The sequence below is a fragment of the Phoca vitulina genome, unplaced genomic scaffold (assembly GCF_004348235.1).
Source record: "Phoca vitulina isolate PV1807 unplaced genomic scaffold, GSC_HSeal_1.0 scaffold7, whole genome shotgun sequence".
Taxonomy (NCBI): domain Eukaryota; kingdom Metazoa; phylum Chordata; class Mammalia; order Carnivora; family Phocidae; genus Phoca; species Phoca vitulina.
In genome coordinates this window covers 5,827,876-5,841,524 of record NW_022589710.1, presented here as the reverse complement: position 1 = coordinate 5,841,524, position 13,649 = coordinate 5,827,876, and the positions used below count along the sequence as shown (strand labels likewise).

The following is a 13,649-nucleotide window of genomic DNA, read 5'->3' as shown; positions in this document are numbered from 1 at the left end:
CTTCTTTAATTTCCTGGTTGACCCATTCGTTCTTTAGTAGGATGCTCTTTAGCCTCATGTATTTGAGTTCTTTCCAACTTTCCTCTTGTGATTGAGTTCTAGTTTCAAAGCATTGTGGTCTGATAATAGGCAGGGAATGATCCCAATCTTTTGGTACCGGTTGAGACCTGATTTATGACCTAGGATGTGATCGATTCTGGAGAATGTTCCATGGGTACTAGAGAAGAATGTGTATTCTGTTGCTTTGGGATGGAATGTTCTGAATATGTCTGTGAAGTCCATTTGGTCCAGTGTGTCATTTAAAGCCTTTATTTCCTTGTTGATCTTTTGCTTAGATGATCTGTCCATTTCAGTGAGGGGGGTGTTAAATCCCCCACTATTATTGTATTGTTGTCGATGTGTTTCTTTGCTTTTGTTATTAATTGGCTTATATAATTGGCTGCTCCCATGTTAGGGGCATAGATATTTACAATTGTTAGAACTTCTTGTTGGATAGACCCTTTAAGTAGGATATAGTGTCCTTCCTCATCTCTTATTACAGTCTTTGGTTTAAAATCTAATTTGTCTGATATAAGGATTGCCACCCCAGCTTTCTTTTGGTGTCCATTAGCATGGTAAATGGTTTTCCACCCCCTCACTTTCAATCTGGGGGTGTCTTTGGGTTTAAAATGAGTCTCTTGCAGACAGCATATCTATGGGTCTTGTTTTTTAATCCAATCTGATAGCTTGTGTCTTTTGATTGGGGCGTTTAGCCCATTTACATTCAGGGTAACTATTGAAAGATAGGAATTTAGTGCCATTGTATTGCTGATAAGGTGACTGTTACTGTATATTGTCTGTGTTCCTTTCTGGTCTATGTTGCTTTTAGGGTCTCTCTTTGCTTAGAGGACCCCTTTCAAGATTTCTTGTAGGGCTGGTTTTGTGTTTGCAAATTCCTTTAGTTTTTGTTTGTCCTGGAAGCTTTTTATCTCTCCTTCAATTTTCAATGAAAGCCTAGCTGGATATAGTATTCTTGGCTGCATATTTTTCTCATTTAGTGCTCTGAATATATCCTGCCAGTCCTTTCTGGCCTGCCAGGTCTCTGTGGATAGGTCTGTTGCCAATCTAATGTTTCTACCATTGTAGGTTATATCTCTTCTCCCGAGCTGCTTTCAGGATTTTCTCTTTGTCTCTGAGACTCGTAAGTTTTACTATTAGATGTCGGGGTGTTGACCTATTTTTATTGATTTTGAGAGGGATTCTCTGTGCTTCCTGGATTTTGATGCCTGTTTCCTTCCCCAAATTAGGGAAGTTCTCTGCTATAATTTGCTCCATTATACCTTCTGCCCCTCTCTCTCTTTCTTCTTCTTCTGGGATCCCAATTATTCTAATTGGTCTTATGGTATCGCTTATCTAAGCGTCTTATGGTATCGCTTATCTCTCGAATTCTACCCTCGTGATCCAGTAGTTGTTTATCTCTCTTTTTCTCAGCTTCTTTATTTTCCATCATTTGGTCTTCTATCTCACTGATTCTTTCTTCTGCCTCATTTATCCTAGCAGTTAGCGCCCCCATATTTGATTGCACCTCATTAATAGCCTTTTGATTTCGACTTGGTTAGATTTTAGTTCTTTTACTTCTCCAGAAAGGGTTTCTGTAGTAACTTCCATGTTTTTTTCAAGCCCAGCTAGTACCTTTAAAGTGATGATTCTGAACTCTAGATCCGACATTGTACTAATGTCCGTATTGAGTAGGTCCCTGGCAGTCGGTACTACCTCTTATTCTTTTTGTTGAGGTGATTTTTTCCGTCTTGTCATTTTGTCCAGAGGAGAATAGATGAATGAGAGAACAAAATGCTAACAGGGTAACAACGTCCCCAGAAAATATACTCTAAATGAATCAGAAAAGACCTCAAGCAGGGGGAAAAGAAAGGGAAAGAGAGAAAAAAGGAAAAAGAAAAAAAAAAGAAAAAAAGAAAAAGATAAAGATAAAAACAAACAAAAACAGAACAAAACAAAACAAAAAAAACAGAATATGATCAAATATGATCAGGCTGGTATATAGATCAGTGCCACACACTAGATTTTGGGTGTATTTTGGTCTGTTAGAAGAAAGTGCCTCCCAAAATTTTAAAGAAAGAAAAACTTATATATGTACAAAAATAAGGGTTGATATGATGAAGGGATGGAATATGACTAAAGATGGAAATTATAAAAAATTTTATAGAAGGAATTGATAAGAAGTTGTTTGAAAAAAGAAAGAAGAGGATTTAAAAAAAAAGAAAAGAAAAAGGAGAGAATGTGATCAGGCAGAGGAGTAGAAAAAAACCATACACTAGAGATTTAGGGTATATTTTGATCTGTTAGAAGAAACTATCTCAAAATTTTAAAGAGAGAACAACTTATATATATATGCCAAAAATACGGGTAACTACTATGAAGGGATAGAATATGACTCTAAAAATGAAAAATAAAAATGTTTTTTTAAAAAAAGGGATTGATAAGATGTTGGTTGAAAAAGGGAAAAAGAAAAATTAAAAAAAAAAAAGACAGTTAAAAAAAAATTAACTTTGAAAGACTAAAGAATCATGGTAAAAAGCCATGGATTCTATGTGCAGTATTCCCCTAGCGCTGGAGTTCTGCCGTTCTCATTGATTGGTAAACTTGGTCTTGGCTGGCTGTTCTCACTGAACTTCTGGGGGAGGGGCCTGTTGCCGTGGTTCCCAAATGTCTTTGCCGGAGGCGGAATTGCCCCGCCCTTGCCCGGTTCGGGCTAAGTAATCGGCTGGGGTTTGCTCTGCGGAACTTTTGTTCCCTGCAAGCTTTCCGTACAGCTTTGGAGGCTGAGAGTGAAAATGGCGGCCTCCCAATCTCCGCCTCAGAGGAGCTGAGAACTCGGGGCCCTGCTCCTCAGTGAGCTCCCAGAGAAAAGCAGTCAGTCACTCCCGTCTCCCCCATCTCCGGCCTCACTCCGTGCTCATGCAGCCTGTGACCCCGCGTTTCTATCTCTGGCACCCGACCCCGTGTGGAGTCTCCAAACCCCGCAGATCCCTGCGGTGCGCTCCCGCGCCTCTCCTCCTGGGGGAAGAAGGTGAGTCTCCCCGGATCTGCCGCTTGTTGGGTCCCTGCTGGAGGAGCAGTGGTCCGACTGTGCCGCGGATCACGGTTTATGGCAACCCCGAGCTGAGAGCCCGCGCCTGGGCTCCATCTCTGCAGCCGGCTTCCCCACTCTGATACCTGGGAGCTCTGCCGCACTCAGGCACCCCGGGTCTTTCTGTGACCCCGAGGGTCCTGAGACCACACTGTCCCACGAGGGTTCCACCCCCCGCTTAGCCACTGGAGCGACGTCCCTCAGCGGAGCCGACTTCTAAAAGTTCTGATTTTGTGCTCCGCAGCTTCTTCTTGCCAGAAGCGGCCGACGGAGGCCCCTCCCCCGCTGTCTATCCTCCCAAATATCAAATATTGCCTCAGACTCACTTCTCCGCACGTCCTACCTTCCAGAAAGTGGTCGCTTTTCTGTTCAGAGAGTTGTTGCTATTCTTTTCTCCGATCTCCTGTTGAGTTTGTAGATGTTCAGAATGGTTTGATCCCCATCCAGCTGAATTCCTGAGACCAGAGGAAATCTAGGTCTCCTACTCTTCCGCCATCTTGCTCCGCCCCTCTCCCCACTTAAGTTATTCTTGCCATAAACTTCAAATAATCTTCCTGAGCAATTTCACAAAAGTAAAGATCTGGTATGACTGTATTAGTCTGGAAATTATGCCATAAAGGCAGTTAACTTATATCCATAAACTAGAAGTATAAAGCTTATTGGTACCATGGAACAGAATAACATATAGAAAGAGAAATAAAAGGATACTTTTTAAAACCTTTCTCTATCATGGACACAAACACAGACAAACTCTTTGAAACTCCCAGTATGCTTAGCATAGCACTATTGCCAAGGAGTATTAGCCATATATAAATGCACACCTGTGTTGGCACCACACTGGCTAAGGTGCTGTTGGTTCTTACTATGGTGGAAAAAGATCATAGGCTTTCTCTGAGTTCCAAGTTCTTTTGTCATTGACATAGTATCTCTTCCCCTCACCTGGCCTGGATTAATTATCCCATGTGGATAACTGCCTTCTGCATGTTTCTCAGTTTGTAAGTAGTCATTCAACTCTGACATTTCTGTTCCTTCTTCAATACCATTCTTGACATTCTCCTTCATTTTTGACAGTGTATTCATCGTCATTATGCACTACATTACCAACCTCCATCTGGGGTCTTTGATCCCATAATTTTAGTCTCATACCACTGATCATCCAGCATCTACAGTGCATTCAAGATGTATGTTCCATTTTATAAATTGCAACTGCATAAAGGCATTAAAGCATGACATTTAAAAGGCATTAAACAATCAACAAATTGATTCTTACCTCTGGTATTAATATAGCTATATGAATCAGCATTCTCTATTTCTTCCCTTAAAAATAATTGAAACTCAATTAAAAAAATTTAAAAAAACTGTCACAATTGCTAAATTGGAAGACACTTATAATCTAGAGTTTCCAAATTGATGAGCAAGATCTCAAAGCCATGTGAGATAAAATAAAAATAAAAAGTTATGGATGAGGCACATGTGTGGCCCAATAGCTTAAATGTCTGGCTTTTGACTTTGGTTCAAGTCATGATCTCAGGGTGATGAGATCGAGCCTAATGTGGAGTTATGCCCTTAGCAAGGAGACTGCTGAAGATTCTCTCTCTCCCTCTCCTTCTCCTCTCCCCCCTGCTCTCTCTCTAAAATAAATAAAATAAAATCTTTTTAAAAAATTTAAAAATTTTTAAGAAGTTACAGAATCTTAGTAGGAAGATCACCTTGTAACATCAAATCTCAAAAAGTTCCACCAAAAAATACAAGCCCTGAAGGAAAGAGCTATGCACTGAAATGCAAAAACTATACTCTTATTTCTGTTGTGGGTACATGTACTGAGGTGAGCTGGACTGTGTCAGCAATAACATTACTGACCCAGTCTGGTGCCAAGAACAGAGGAGGCAGGAAGATACAAAGAATAACAAACGCTGCACATGTTCTGAAAATGTCTTTCTCTGGCATTTGAGTAGAAGAGACTTTGTGTTGTGAAAACCTAGCAAACTTACAAATCTATTCTGACTGTTCCCCAGCCTAAAAATCTCCCGCAAATAGCTAGTTGAGGAAATACAAAATCAGTCAGTGATGAATAATAAAAAATAAATAGCACAGACATTAAAAGGAGAAAAAAGTACAACATAGACAACAAAGAGAATACTCAGCAGGAAAAAAAATACTACAGAGAAAATACAATTGTAGCAAAACATTTTGGCAAAAATTTTAAAAACATAATAAAACAAACTCCCCTCTGAAGGAAGACAGAAATACAGAACTCAAAGAAGAGATGGCAAAAGAACAGAAGGAAATAAATTGTAAGCTGACGGTATTTGGAAGAGAATTAGAAGAAAAAAACTGCCACTGTTTCAAGACAGAATTCAGATGACTACAGAGGTTTATGCTTCTACCATGATGGAGAAAACAGTACAGGACTTACCACCTACCATTACCAACTAGGAAAATGGGAAAATACAAATAAAGTGCTTTTAGACATTGTACAACAGGCATCATATGACTCTGATCACTAAGAGAAAAAATTAAGTGAGCTTTATAATCAAACTGGATTTCTGCCTGGAAGAACTTTCTGGACCATACTGTGCAGAGGTAGATCCCAAGCAGAGTTCAGTCATACAGGTGTAGTTTGAGGCAAAGACAACAGGGAGTGTGTGTCAAACAATTCCCAGAAATTACAAAGGGGTGTGAAAAGTTCAAGTTCCCAAAAATCAGAGTGTAGATTCCTCATTCACTGAACACCTAGAGCATTCAATAGAGACACCAAGAGAGCTAAACTAGGTCTAATGTAAAGACTGTCCCAAACTACTCTGCCACAGCTTCAAAGAAAGTCCTGATAGGATAAAACAGAACTGTAAGGAACTTAACTGCCTGGGAGAACAAAGTTACATAATAACAAACAATTGGAAGTAAAATTTAAAAAATACAACACTCAGCAGCATGAAGTTTATAATGTAGAGCATTCAATAAAATATTGTTACATATGTGAGAAAGCAAGAAAATTAAATCTGTAGCTAAAAGAAAAATCAGCACAAAAAGACCACAAGTGACAAAGATGAAAAAATTAGAATAAACTAACTTTCAAATAGGTATAAAAGAATATGTTCAAGAATTTAAAGAGTAACATGAACATAATGAGGTAAAACATGAAGTACATAACAAAAATATAAAACTCTAGAGAAATAAATACAATATGTGAAAAGATAAATTCACTAGATGAACAATGAATTAGACATAAAATATTTTAACTTCTGTAGAAGAAAATTAAGTGATTAAAACAAATATTAAAAATTCATTTAAAATTTTAGGTAGAAATAAAATGTATGGCAAAAATAGCACAAAAATGGTAGAAGGGAAATGGTATACTATTATTTGAAGATATACTGTGATGAAAGTGTGTCAGTCAGAATCTAAACAGGAGAGAGAAACCACACAGCAGTTTGAACAGGGTAAGTATAGTTTAAAGAAAATATATAAAATCTGGTTTTTTTAAATAAAAACATGAAATATAAAACAGAATGATAAAACTGGTTATCTATATATACAGAGTGGAAAGAATCACATGGAAGGAATAAGGGATGGAGTGAGACTGTTCTGAGTGTACCTTTAATAGTTTCTATTTGGAAGTATTCATAATCAAAAACTTAAACTAAATCAACACCTAACAAGAATGGGGGTAAACACCTAAAACCAATGCAAACCAAATAAATAAATAAATAAGAAAGGAAGAAAGGAAGGAAGAACCCAACAGTATTTCAAATAAAGGACATAAATGCACTGAAGAAGGAAAATATAATAATGCAAGTAAGTTTTGGACACAACGCTCTGGTTATATACTGTCACTCTAGGGAAGAGAAAGAACTAAGAAATTTTGAACTCTTCTTAGTACATTTGTTATTCTATGTACAGAAAATCGAACAAATGAGTTGATATTGTTGTGAGTTAGGGTTTTCCCTGTGGAAGAAGGGAGATACAAATATAAAAAACCCTATAGGTTCGGGGGCGCCTGAGTGGCTCAGTTGGTTAAGCGACTGCCTTCGGCTCAGGTCATGATCCTGGCGTCCCGGGATCGAGTCCCGCATCGGGCTCCCTGCTCGGCGGGGAGTCTGCTTCTCCCTCTGACCCTCCCCTCTCTCATGCTCTCTCTCTCTCAAATAAATAAAATCTTTAAAAAAAAAAAAACCCTATAGGTTCGGTTTGCAATTGAAGGCATCAGTATGCACTCTTAATTTCGTATATACATACATATCATAGCTCTGTTGAAAGGGTCTGGAGGCAATAATCACCAATAATGAGCATATCTACTGCCACAAAAGGATCAAAGGTGAGTCAACAAAAGTACAAAATGAGTCTAAAACATCTTATCGTGTAAGGGGATAGTATCCAAAAAAAGGATGAGACAAATGCCAAGATAGAGAAGCCAGAGCACAGAGTCTCCTGTTGGTCAAATCTGGAACAATTTGAGACTCAAAATAAATAAGGCAGTAATGGAGTACAACCCAATGATTAAAATAGAATCCATAAGTCCATACTGATGAAAGATGATAAATAGATAGATGATAGATTGATAAATAGATGATAGGTGGAGAGATGGAGAGAAATGATGATAGATGATAGAGAGATGACACATACATACATACATACATACATATAGACAGGCAGATAGGAAGAACATTATCTCCATTACAGTAAGATGATACCACAAATACAGACAGAATGACAGAACTGGAAAATTGTTGTTTTGCAACCCTCATAGTTAAGAGTGGTTCAAATAAGAATCGCCAATGGATGCTAAATCTAAAGGTAAAATTATGATAAACAGCAAGATATTTACATGGTTCTTAAATGCCTCCCTGCAGAATTGCTTATTGGGTACAAGAAGAGAATAGTAATCATGCAGTGGAGAACCAGATGATCAAAATTAATATCAACAATATGGACCCATGAATATGATATCATGAAAAGGATCTCTCTTTTGTTGTATTCCAGCCAGGTGGGCACAACCTAAGTCTAATCATAAAGAAAAATCAGACAACCCTAAATTGAGGAACATTCTATAGAATAAATGGCCTTAAAATAGGTCAATGTTATGAAAGATTTTTAAAAAGTCTGGGGGTGCCTGGCTGGCTGAGTCAGTAGAGCATGTGACTCTTGATCTTAAGGTTTTGAGTTTGAACCCCACATTGGGTATAGAGATTACATAAAAATAAAATATTTAAAAATATATTAAAAAATATATTTTCAATGTCTGAGGAAGTTTCCAACTTAAAGTAAACAAATGAAAAAGACATAGAAATTAAATATAATACACGATCCTAGAGTGTATACTCTACCAGTGTTAGGAAATATTATAAAAGGGGTGCCTGGTTGGCTCATTTGGAAGACCATGTGACTCTTGTTCTGGGGGTTATGAGTTCAAGCCCTATGCTGGGTGTAGAGATTACTAAAAAAATAAACTTTAAATAAAATACTGTAAAAGACATTATTGGGAGCATTTTTTAAAAGGCATAAAAACATTCTATCAGAGTTAAGTTTCTTAAATTTGATAACTATACTTGGATTACATAAGAGAAATTTTTTCCTAAGAAACAAACACTAATTACACAAGTTTTAAAGGAGGAAAAGTCTTCATATATATATATAACCAACTCTCAAATGAGTTAGAAAAATAAATCATACATATATATGAGAGAGAGAAAGTATGCATGAGGTGATACAGAAAATGTGGTAAAATATTAAAATTTTTAAAATTGGTAAATATAAAAATATCTAGACATTTTCTGTACTATTCTTATAACATTTCTGTAAATTTAAAGTTTTTTCAAAAATTGGTTTAAGTATGTCATTTACAAGTATGTGGTGAATAGCATAGCAGTTAATGTAGCAAATACTATGATAACAATATAATAAAACTAAAAAAATATAGCATGGGAGATAAAAATTGAGAGACAAGGTACTTACATAAAATTCCTTATCTTTCTTATCAAGTATTTAATAAATTATTGTATAAAGATATAGTGTGATCAAAGTCTGGTGAAGGTAAAATAATAAAAATCAAAACAAAATATTCAAAATTGGTGGAACGGGATGCTATGGAGAGAGGTAGGAAAGAGACTTACTTTAAATAAATAAAACATTACCAATACACACACACACACACACACACACACAAACACATACACACCTACTTAAATAGAAAGGCTTAAGCATGTAGTACATTCAAAGTCTGCAAGTAAGCATTATCAGCGATAGCCAAATTGTGGAAAGAGCACAAATGTCCATCGACTGATGAATGGATAAAGAAAAGGTGGTAAACATATACAATGGAGTATTACTCAGCCATCAAAAAGAATGAAATCTTGCCAGTTGCAACAATGTGGATGGAGCTAGAGTGTATTATGCTAAGTGAAATAAGTCAGAGAAAGATAAATACCATAATATTTCACTCATATGTGGAATTTAAGAAACAAAACAGATGAACATAGGGGAGGGGAAAAAAAGAGAGGGAAGCAAACCATAAGAGACTCTTAACTATAGAGAACAAACTAAGGGTTGCTGGAGGGGAGGGGAGTGGGGTGTGGGCTAAATGGGTGATGGGCATTAAGGAGGGCACTTGGTGTGATGAGCACTGGGTGTTAATGTAAGTGATGAATCACTAAATTCTACTTCTAAAACCAATATTACACTATATGTTAACTAACTAGAATTTAAATAAAATTTTGAAGGAAAAAAGAAAACCCAAAAAACAAAAACAAAGTCTGCAAGTAGTCACTATCAGGGCTATAGATGCAGATAATGGTAAACAATCCATGACAAGAAAGTTATGAAAAATGAGAAGTTATAAAGCAACCAAGGGAGAAGAACAGAAGAGACAGGATAGATATATAGCACCAGAAATTTTTTAAAAGAAAGCCTGATGGACTCTGTCAGCTTAAGCTGCTTTCACATTCCCTCTACCCTTGGTGAGAGTTGATCTGACTGAGCCAGACCTGCAGACCTCAGGTTCACTGGAAATAAAGAATGAAAGACAGTCTGGCTTGATAGAATGCAGGAATGGGATCCAATAGAGTGTTTAGTAAAGATTTGTCTATATAACCTTTTATTTTAGAATAGTTTTAGATTTACTGAAAAGTTTCAGAAGTAGTACAGAGAACTACCATATACTACATATTGTTTCTCCTATTATAAACATCTTATATTAGTATAGTACATATGTCGCAATTAATGAACAAATACTGATCCATTATTATTAACTAAAGTCCATGTTTTGTTCACATTTCCTTATTGTTTGCCAAAGGCTCTTTTCTATTCCACAGTTCCACCCAAGACATCACAATAGCTGTCGGGTCTCCTGAGGTTAGTTCCTCTTGGTTGTGACAGTTACTCACCTTTCCTTGTGTTTGATGATCCTGCCAGATGGGAGGAATGCTGGTAAGTTATTTTATTCAATGTCCCTCTAGTGTGGGGTTATATGTTTTAGAGAGGAAGATCACAAGGCTGCAGTGACATTCTTATCATATATCACGAATACATACTATTGATATGACTTGTCACTGTTTCTGTTAACCTTGATCACCTGGCTCAGGCAGTATTGGTCAGGTTTCTCCACTGTGAAATTACTCTTTTTCCCCACCTTTTCATTCTGTACCTTTTGGAAGGAAGTCACTATGTGTAGCCCACACTTAAGATATAAGGAGTTATACTCCATCTCCTTGAGGGTAGAGTCTCTACATAAATCATTTGGAATTCTACTACACAGATTTGTCTATTCACCCCCATTTGTTTATTTACTCAACAATTTATATCAGGATTGATTCATGGATATTTATCTTATACTTTGGATTATAATTCACTACTATGTATTTTGATGCTCAAATCATTTCAGCTTTGGCCATCAGGAGCTATTTCAGTTGGCTTCTGTATCCTTTGACATACTGCCATCACTGTGTGTGTGTGTGGTGAGTACTTCCTTACTTTATGACACTATAAGCTTCTCCAGGCTCATCTTGTATATTCCCTTCCCAGTCCTAGAATCAGCTTTTTCTCCAAGGAGCCCTAGTTCCTTTAATCAGAGAGTGGCTCTAGAAACCAAGATCTACATGTTAAGTGTGCTAAGTGTGCTTGTTGCTAATAGGTGTTCTTGCTTCTAGGCCCTCTCATTTAACAGAGTAAGAAAATACATGGGTTTATATTAATTTTGTATATACACATATCTATAAATATTCTATATGTATCCTTCTGTCTCTATATTAAGCTAAAATGAATGTATGTTGATGTCTCCTATTCTATTTTATTACCAAATAGATCATACTAGCCTTTTCTTATTTGCCTGTATTCTCCAGCTCTAACAGTGAGAAACTTGGCTTCTACCATCTGCCATCCATCTACCTAACTGTTCAATTTTAATATATATGCATAGTGGCTTCAGATTTGTTAGCCCATACCTTTATGGAAAACAAATATGAACTGAAGTTATAATTGTTTATGTGCAATTCCTTTGCTTTTGGTCTTACAGATTCCACTGATTTCCAAACTTACAAAGGCCAGAACCTTTACCACCCATCCCTGCAATGAGGTTGTTTTGTTAATGTCATACAGTTAGACTGTTTTGTGACAGTATGCATTCCATTCTGAGATCTCCCAACCTTCTAAAAGATTTTTTTTATTTGCATACATTAAAATTCATTCTAGTGCTATAAAAAGTCCTATGGGTTTTGACAAAGGCAGAATATTGTGTATCTATCACTCCTGAATCATACATAAAACTTCTCTCCACAAACCCCTGCTTCTTGACCTGAACCAACCTGCCTGCAAATATCATCAATGGCCATGCCCTTAAAAAAATAATTATCCTTAAAAAAATTCCTAAGGGGCACAATCCCCCCTACTTTTAATTTTACACACTCCTCAGCCCAAATCTCCTTGGCTTCTTTTTTTCCCTACTCTCTCAACCCCCACTCCCAGCTGCCTGCATTTCCTTAAGGAAGGGTTTTTCCCCACTCTCTTCCTCCCACACTGTAGGACTGTATGAATAGGCCAGATGAGCAGTCGAATTTTCCAAGAAGTAACTTGACTAACATGTCTGATGATAGGCAAAGATTCAATGTTGATAGCCCCAGCACCAGCAGTGGTAGTTCAGAGGCAGATCAAAGAGACCTTGCTGCTCCAGAGCCTGAAAAAAAGAATAAAGAAAGTCTTCTGTCACCCAGGAAAAAACAAAAAACAAAACAAAACAAAAACAAAAAGCACCAAACTCTCTAGAAAAATCACTGCTGAATTATCTGCTAATGTGAAAAGACTTCAGAAGGAGCTAACTGAAGTCATCCATGTTCCTCCTCCCTACCACCATGCTGGGCCCAAAGGAGATAACATTTATGAATGGAGATTAACTGTGTTTGGTCCACCAGATTGCGTGCATGAAGGTGGTGTGGTTTTTCTGGATATCACATTTTCATCCAATTATCTATTTAAGCCACCAAAAGTTACTTTTCACACCAGAATCTATCACTGCAACATTAGTAGTCAAGGACTTGCCTGTCTGAATATCCTTAAAGAAAAATAAATAAATAAATAAATAAATAAATAAATAATAAAATAAAAAATAAATAAAAAGAGGAGGGGCGCCTGGGTGGCTCAGTCGTTAAGCGTCTGCCTTCGGCTCAGGTCATGATCCCAGGGTCCTGGGATCAAGCCCCACATTGGGCTCCCTGCTCAGCGGGAAGCCTCTCCCTCTCCAGTTCCCCCTACTTGTGTTCCCTCTCTCTCTGTGTCTCTATATGTCAAATAAATAAATAAAATCTTAAAAAAAAATAAAATGAATATCCTTAAAGACAACTGGAGTCCCACTTTGACAATTTCAAAGATTTTGCTGTTGAGTTGTTCCCTTTGGCAGACTGCAACTCTGCAGATACTCCAGTTGGAAGCATTGCTTCTTAGTATTTGACCAACAGAGCAGAACGTGGCAAGAGATAGGCAACATAATTCACATAATTTCTATGCAATGTGAAGGAATAGGGACACCTTCTTACTGTACTGCAAACCTTTTTTAATTTTTAAAGATTTTATTTTTAAGTAATCTCTGCACTCAACATAGGCTCAAAACTACAACCCTGAGACCAGGTGTTGCATGCTCTACTGACTGAGCCAGCCAGGTGCCCCTGTGCTGCAAATCTTTATAGCCTTTGCAATGTGGACTGTTGTTGTTGGGGAGGAAAGATTTTTCCTTCTACTGTTCTGGGTTTCATTGGCTGGTCTAATAATCAAATTAACATAAAACAGATGAATGGGAGAAAAACAAATTTAATTACATGCATATGGAGATCCCATAAAAATATGAGATGTGGGGATAAGTCAGGCAGTTGAGGCTTATATGCCATCTCCACCAGAGGAATGAGATAGAGGCCAGGGACTTCCAAGGGGAGGAGGGTGATTCACAGGATAAAAAGAGCAGATGTTTAGCAATTAGATGTTTGTCCTGCCATACAGATGAGTCATTCAGATAAAAAATTATCTCTTGGTTATAGCTCTTTAA

General features: G+C 37.3%; 1 pseudogene; it reads left to right on the top strand.

Moving 5' to 3' along the window:
- Positions 1-9,856: 9,856 nt before the first annotated feature.
- LOC116632866 lies at positions 9,857-13,359 on the top strand (annotated as a pseudogene).
- Positions 13,360-13,649: the final 290 nt, after the last annotated feature.